The sequence below is a fragment of the Loxodonta africana genome, chromosome 9 (genome assembly GCF_030014295.1).
Source record: "Loxodonta africana isolate mLoxAfr1 chromosome 9, mLoxAfr1.hap2, whole genome shotgun sequence".
Lineage (NCBI taxonomy): Eukaryota > Metazoa > Chordata > Mammalia > Proboscidea > Elephantidae > Loxodonta > Loxodonta africana.
The window spans coordinates 109,216,660-109,223,924 of record NC_087350.1 but is presented as its reverse complement, the minus strand read 5'-3'; positions in this window follow the sequence as shown (position 1 = coordinate 109,223,924).

The window sequence follows — 7,265 nt, the reverse complement described above, 5'->3', positions numbered from 1 at the left end:
GACATCAAGGCTCACAGACGATATAAGTTACAACCAAATCAAAACTGCTGCTCTCTGTCCTGTCCGACAGAGATATGACATTTATATTAATATTTGACTAAGATTCTCAATTAGTGATTGATGAACTAAGGCTTGTCTTGGTAGTGGCGTGATTAAATTTTCCTCCTTGGATGATATTTGTATTGTAAATCTTTTGGAGGGCAGGGATGACTTTTTTGCCACATAATAATATCTCAAAGCAGGATTATAGTGAAAATAAGATTTTTTTAATAGAGTCTCAAAAATAGTGTGTTACATATAAAAATAGTCCATTTCATATAAAATGTTGAAACAGATCGGGTGGGAGCCCACCTGATAACTAGTTCCTGCAGGAGGGGGAAGGGATTAACTTTGAGGCTGAGGTTTTAGATTCTTTCAGGTCCTCAAGGTTCCTTCTGTCCGGGTGGCTAAACCAAAACCAAACCAACCTCGTTGCTCTTGAGTCAATTCCGACTCACAGTGACCCTGTAGGACAGAGTGGAACTTCCCCATAGGGTTTCCAAGGACCCACTGGTGGGTTCGAATTGCTGACTTTTTGGTTAGCAGCCGAATGCTTAACCACTGTGCCACCAGGGCTCCCATTAAAGTGTGGCTATAATGTGGTAAATACAGGAATGGGGAGTCCCGGACTTTCAGATTACAAATGCCTTTTGAATAATGAGATATGTTTTCTCTATAAAGCCTCATCGTTCCTTAGACTAGCTATGAACATGGAGTTTATTTTCTTTTTCCTGAAATAAAATCCTTCTGTTTAGTGCCAAGTTTAAAACTCAGAGGTTTTTATCTTTGGCCACTTCATTTTCACTGTAACCCAGTTTTAATGGGTCAGAATTCTAAGCAGAGAGTCACTATTTAGGAGAGGTCCTTCAAATATCTTTAATAAGAAATGGACATATTTTTATGTCACTGAAAAACTTCCTTTTCAATTTGCCTTGATTGAGTTGTCCATTAATTAGAGTCTTAAAAATAACATTTACACTGCTGGGCTTGCAAACATTTTCTAGATTTTTCTTGGTAACATTTATACTTATTCCTCTGCTGTTTGTACAGCCACAAAAGTCATCTGATTTTCCTTTGAACTTCCTCTCCGCTTCAGCTTTAGCAAGAAATGAAGTGCTAATCCCAGTTTTGGGCAGACATCTTTTCCTGCTCCTAAAGACCTCAACCACCAGCCAGTATTATCAGAGAGCTTTCAGATGTCTCCACAGGCATCCCCACTACTGAGTGAGAAATGGGTTGTGAAAAATCCAGGAATATCAAGCGCTGTTTCCCTCGCCACATTAGAGAGTGCATGTCCTCCGAGCACAGATGAGGAAGGGCCCTTCCCCCGAGTCCTTTGGTCTTGGTGTGCAGTTGTCTGCCACTATCTGGGAGTAACAGGGCACTAGTGGTCTAGTGATAGAATTCTCACCTTGCATGAGGGAGACCTGGGATCCATTCCTGGCTAATGCACCTCATGCCTTATGATGCTGAATAGGCTTCAGTGAGGAAGCTAAGGTGGACTAGGAAGAAGGATCTGGTGACCTACTTCCAAAAATCAGCTAATGAAAACTCTGTGGATCACAACAGTCAGATCTACAACTGGTCATGGGGATAGTGTAGGACTGAGTAGCATTTTGTTCTGTTATGCATGGAGTCACCATAAATGAGGGCCAACCCAATGGCAGCTTATGCTAACCTGGAAGTAATAAGGAGGAAAAGCTTCAATTATATGTGCTTCCAGAAGAATGTGGCTACTCTACTCCCTGCAGCGCCCCCTCCCTCCTCACCCCATTTATATTTGGGTTTTCAAATATATGGAAAATATCTACCATAATTGAAAGTAATGCTAAGTCTTGCTGTTAAGAAATAAAGACCACCTAAACGATAACAGACACTGTATACTCAGAGCAAAATAGTCAGCTGCCACCTCTTGCACTTGGCAGGGATTCACAGGCAGTCAGGGAGTGGGAAGATTCAGAGTGAAAAACCGGAGGGCTTGTGACACATCCACCATGGAGGTGGCTACCTAGAAACGGGCATCTTGCATGATTGATTGGGGTACGTAGTTGACTTTCTCTCGTTGGTCCTGAGTTGGAAGGTGGAGGGAGGGTGGGGATAGGAAAGCTGGCAGTGATTGTCGAAATCCTGACTGTTCTCGGCCAATTGCTGCAGACATTATGGTTTCACTTCCTGGGCTTCTTAAACGTGACAGAGTTGTATACCCTGCATGGTCTGGCCATTGTGCATTTGAAAATCCAGCCTTTCAGTCTACACAAAGGAGACTGAAATGGCCAGCGAAGGTGTACAGCTGTGCTGTCCCGTACGGCAGCCACAAGCCCCATGTGGCTATCAAACACTTGAGAAGTTAACTCATCTAAATTGGGATGTACCTGCTATCAGTGTAAAATACACACTGGATTTCAATGACTTCCTCTGAGGAAAAAGAAAAATATCTCATTAGCAAAGTTTTTAATAGTGGTTACATGTTAAAATGATAATATTTGGGATATAGTAGGCTAAATAAAATATACTATTAAAATTAATTTTACCTCTTTTTTAATGTGGCCAGGAGAAAATTAAAAATTACATATGTGGCTCACAGTTGTGGCTTCCATTATATTCCCATTGAACAACACTAGAGTACAGGCTTGTGAGACCGGTCTCAAGGGTCAGGGTAGTGTTTTCCCTGGGAAATACCTTACAAATCCTCGCAGATCATAAACCAAAAAAAAAAAAAAACCAAAGCAATCCAGACTCATAGCAACCCTATAGGACAGAATAGAACTGCCCCATGGGGTTTCTAAGGAATGCCTGGTGGATTTGAACTGGTGACCTTTTGGTTAGCAGCTGTAGCTCTATGCCACTAGGGTTTCCATTCACAGATTATATATGTTCACAGATTATATATTTGCTGTAACCAAGGCAGAACAACTCATAATGAGAGGGCATTTTTAAGACTCAGGAGCTGAGGAGAAAAGACATATCTGTTTGATTACATAAAGGGGGTCAAAGTGTTACCGTGTAAAATAGTCACAGGATTGACTCAACATGTTTTTGGGAAGAAGCTGCTCTTTGGCTTATTGTTGTTGTTAGCTGCCATCAGGTTGATCCCCAACTCATGGAGACCCTGTGCACAACAGCATCAGACCATTGTGCTCCACAGGGTTTTCACTGGCTGATTTTAAGAATTAGATCACCAGGCCTTTCTTCCTAGTCCCTCTTAGTCTGGAAGTTTTGCCGAAACCTGTTCAGAATCATAGCAACACACAAGCCTCTACCAATAGATGGGTGTTGGCTGCCCATAAGATGCCTTGGTGGGGAATCAGACTTGGGTCTCGCCCATGGAAGGTGAGAACTACCACTGCCCCCTGCTCTTTGGTTTAGGAAATCCCTTTAATGCACCTTTTATTATACAAATAATCAAACAATAAAATGGAGAGTTTGAATGGACAAATACCCTACACGATAGTAGACACAAACAGGATTGATGGGATTATGGTGATGTTAAGATTTGGCTCTTCTAGAGAAAGAAACTAGGGGTCCAAAGATGAGAAGAAAAGCCTGGGATTTAGGGAAGAGGGGAGCTGGGCACTGGACCTGTAGTTCTGAAGATGAGAGAGGCCCAGCAACGCACAAGGCAGCCAGCTGTGGGGGCTGAGGAAGAAGCTGGCTATGGGGACCCCTGATGGTGGGACTGGAGGAGAAGCAATGTCTAATAACCAATTTTAAGCTCTTCTCCCTTTCTGCCTTATAATTTCTTTTTTATATTTACAAGTTTGCAGCCAAGTTTGGTATTGGGATTGGTGTTCGCCTTCCTGGGAGGATAAGAAAGGACTGCTTCCATGTTTTAGGGGATTGAAACACATTCATCCAATCACTCCATTTTCACCCAGCTCTACTCTACTGCTGTTTGTTTAAAAAGAAACATGTAAAGGAAAATATCCAATTTTAATACCTCAAGACTGCCCGCTATTGTCTTCTCTGAATCTTTTTCTGTTGGCTCAAGGATGCAAAACTGTAGCAAGCCTCAAAGGGTCCACACTATTGAAAGGGCTGCTGTAGATTAAAAATAGCACAGTAGTTTATCTCTGGCTGCTGGGGTATCGGTTTACTTTTCTCGTAGAAACAGGCTTTAATTACAGAGCAAAGAATAAACTGTTCCTTAGAATGACTGACGTCTCAGGCTCTCCCACAAAATGCTATTGATGTTGATTTAGGAGCCCAAAAGGAGTCAGAGTACAAAGAATCTTTGTGTTGTCAGCAGTCGGAAAATCATCCTTTGTCTTCCCAACTTAGTGGTTTTGATATGGAAGTCAGCGAGAGAGAATAAATATCAAACACGACATTGTCATGTTCACAATCTCTTTTGTGACTGTACGTTAGAAAACACCCACATTAAAACAATGGATGTTTTGGGGCTGCTGGAGCTTGAAAGAAGGAAAGAAGAAGGAATCAGTCAACAAAACTGACCACATCCCAAATGCATGCTTAGGAGAAAATATTATTTACAATAATTACAGATGCATTTTTCACACGTTGAAAGACAGATGATGGTTTAACCTTCAAAGGGGAGAGAAAAACCCCCATTCAGAATAATTGGGAACACGTAGACCCCTTCACGAATGCAGTTTGGATTTAATGAAAATGCACATGCAATGGTATATTTCACAAAAAGAGAAAGTATGGGTATTCAAGGTCTCGAGAAGTCAGGGATTCCATTCCCATCACAGTGAGGGGTTTCATAACATTCCTTAGAGAAATATTCCCTGCAAGTAGGTAAACACCTGCTATTAGCTAGATAAAGACAGTAGACACCAAAGGATAATGTTTAAACAGGAGGAGATCCATCTGAAAACAATTCTTGAGTTCACAGGTAACTCACTTGAAGAGCTACCAGCAGAAGAGAAAGGCACATGGAAAGATTTTCATGGAGAAATGTGCCTGGCTAGAAATATTTTCTGGTTTTGATTGCAAACGCCTGCATCTCAGCTTATTGAACTTCTTCATATTGTCACGCCAAGGACCAACAAGAGCTGAAGATGGAATGATGTCAAGGGAGAAGGAGAGAGGAAGAAAAAGACTTTCATTGATTCCAGAGACTACAAAGCAGGAATTTTTATTTAAACATTTTCCAAAATGAGAGAAAAATGAAATCAAACATGATCTTTAAGAAGAAAAAAAAAAAGGGCAATGTGAACAATCTCTAAAGTCCACACAGCTTCTTAACGTTCCTCAAGAGAGTGTGATGTTGGTAGGAAGACAGGAGGACTCCAAAACAAGAATTCATTCCCAGTCAGCTCAAGCTAGTTCTTGGCAGCCTCATCATTCTCAAGTGTGCAGAAGGAAGGCTTTAAATAACTTGTAAAAATGGCAAAGTCGAATTTCAGATTTCAAAATATTTCAGTGTGAAACAACCCAAAGGAGCAACATCAAAATCATCATTCTCTAGCAGCATCTTCCCCCTGGGGCTGTGGCAGTATGCTAGGATACAACACAAAGCGAGCAGAACATAGATACTCCTGCTTTTTAGAGGCTGTATCAATAATTTTATCAATAATTACTTCTTTTTTTAAATTGCAATTTTGTCAGGAATCCTTTTATGCACTGATAAAGCAAAAATCTGAGGATAAATAGGGCAGTAGTGATGTTCACAAGATCTCCGATGGAGGGACCCACCCATTTCAATGACACATTCCTATAGGAGATTTAGCAGTACTAGAATTAAGATTGCCGCTAACAACCACAACAAAAGAATTAAGTCCAATTGGTTTTTAACCTATGAGACAACGTAGATACTGAGAATGAGTTTCAGAGACATTATTTATTTAAATGGGCTAACAAAATAAAATAAAAATTATTGAGATAATGAGTTCCCTGCTTTACTGTAAATTGAGAAAGTGGCTTTAATCAAGAATAGTACTGATTGTCCAACTTTCTTGGGTCAAGTGACCTCAGAAAGTATAACTCCCAGAATCTGAATGTCAGTACCACAGAATTCAGTGGGTCAACCTGAGCCTCTATTACAAGTAGAAAATCAATCAGGAAAAGACAGAACTTTCTCTGGAAAGGTAACTTGAATTCTTACTTTCTGGAATAGTGCCATGGCTCTGACTTCACAGATGCTGTGGTATCGTCATGATTACTCAACTCCCTAGGTTACAGTGGCTCAAATTCTGCCACTGGCATCTTAACCAGTGCCCCAACTGTTTAATTGTCATATTGCCACCTGTGCACTAAGACCAAAACAGAGGGGATGGCTAGACGCCATCATATTGATAGCTGAGGTCAAAAAAGTTATGAAGTCCCATTGGGCTGCCAATGGAAATGGTTCCTATCTCTGAACTCATCTCAAGGTCAGAACTGTCTTCTCATTAAAAGAGTTATGAGAACTATGCCCCTAAAATAAACACCCTCCTGTGGTAGACCTGCTTCTGTTACCTAAGATGCTTCTAGCATCTTAAACACAAGAAAAATGATCTTTTTTAAGTCTGGAAGCAGCGTAAACCACACGAAAGGCACATTTGCTGTAATTTCTGGAACTTTGCATAATTTAAACCCGTGACCTAACCAATAAGCTATAGATGCTTAGACGAGATACCTGATCAGAGGAAATGATTTCTCTCTGTTCAACAGTATAAATTTATGTCATTGTTTCTTTATGATTTGTGGCAATGGGGGAAAGTGTAAAGAAAAGGAGATTCAATTGGGAAGAGCTTATTTTGCCCTGTATAATGGTTAAGAACAGGTCTTTAATATTATATATTAGATCTTAGGTAAAAGGCTTTGGAATATGTAAGTCTCTAATAAGAGCAAAGATATTAGAATCTGACCACAATGTAAAAGCATCTGTGCTTTCTTGTACAAGACTAAGTAGCAAAGCCGGCTCAGTTGCAAGAGATATAGTAGGAATAAGGTACAAATACGAAAGTAGTTTTAAAGTAATTGAAATTCATCTTCTACATTATGTTATTTTTTCATGTCCAGAAAATACAGAGATGTCTTTCCTAAAACTGGCGATTTTCTGATATAGGTCTGTCTCTTTGGGTGGTCTTGATCAAGTCACTGTACCTCACTGAACTCCTATTTCTATGTCTATAAAGTAAAGGAAATGGGCCAGTCGATCTCTGAATTTATTTCTAGCATTGAGAACCCTGGATTCCAAGTCATTGTCAAGTACCGGTAGAGTATGATATTGCAAAGAAAATAATAAGCATGGTTAAAATAGTAAAATAATATTAATGCTT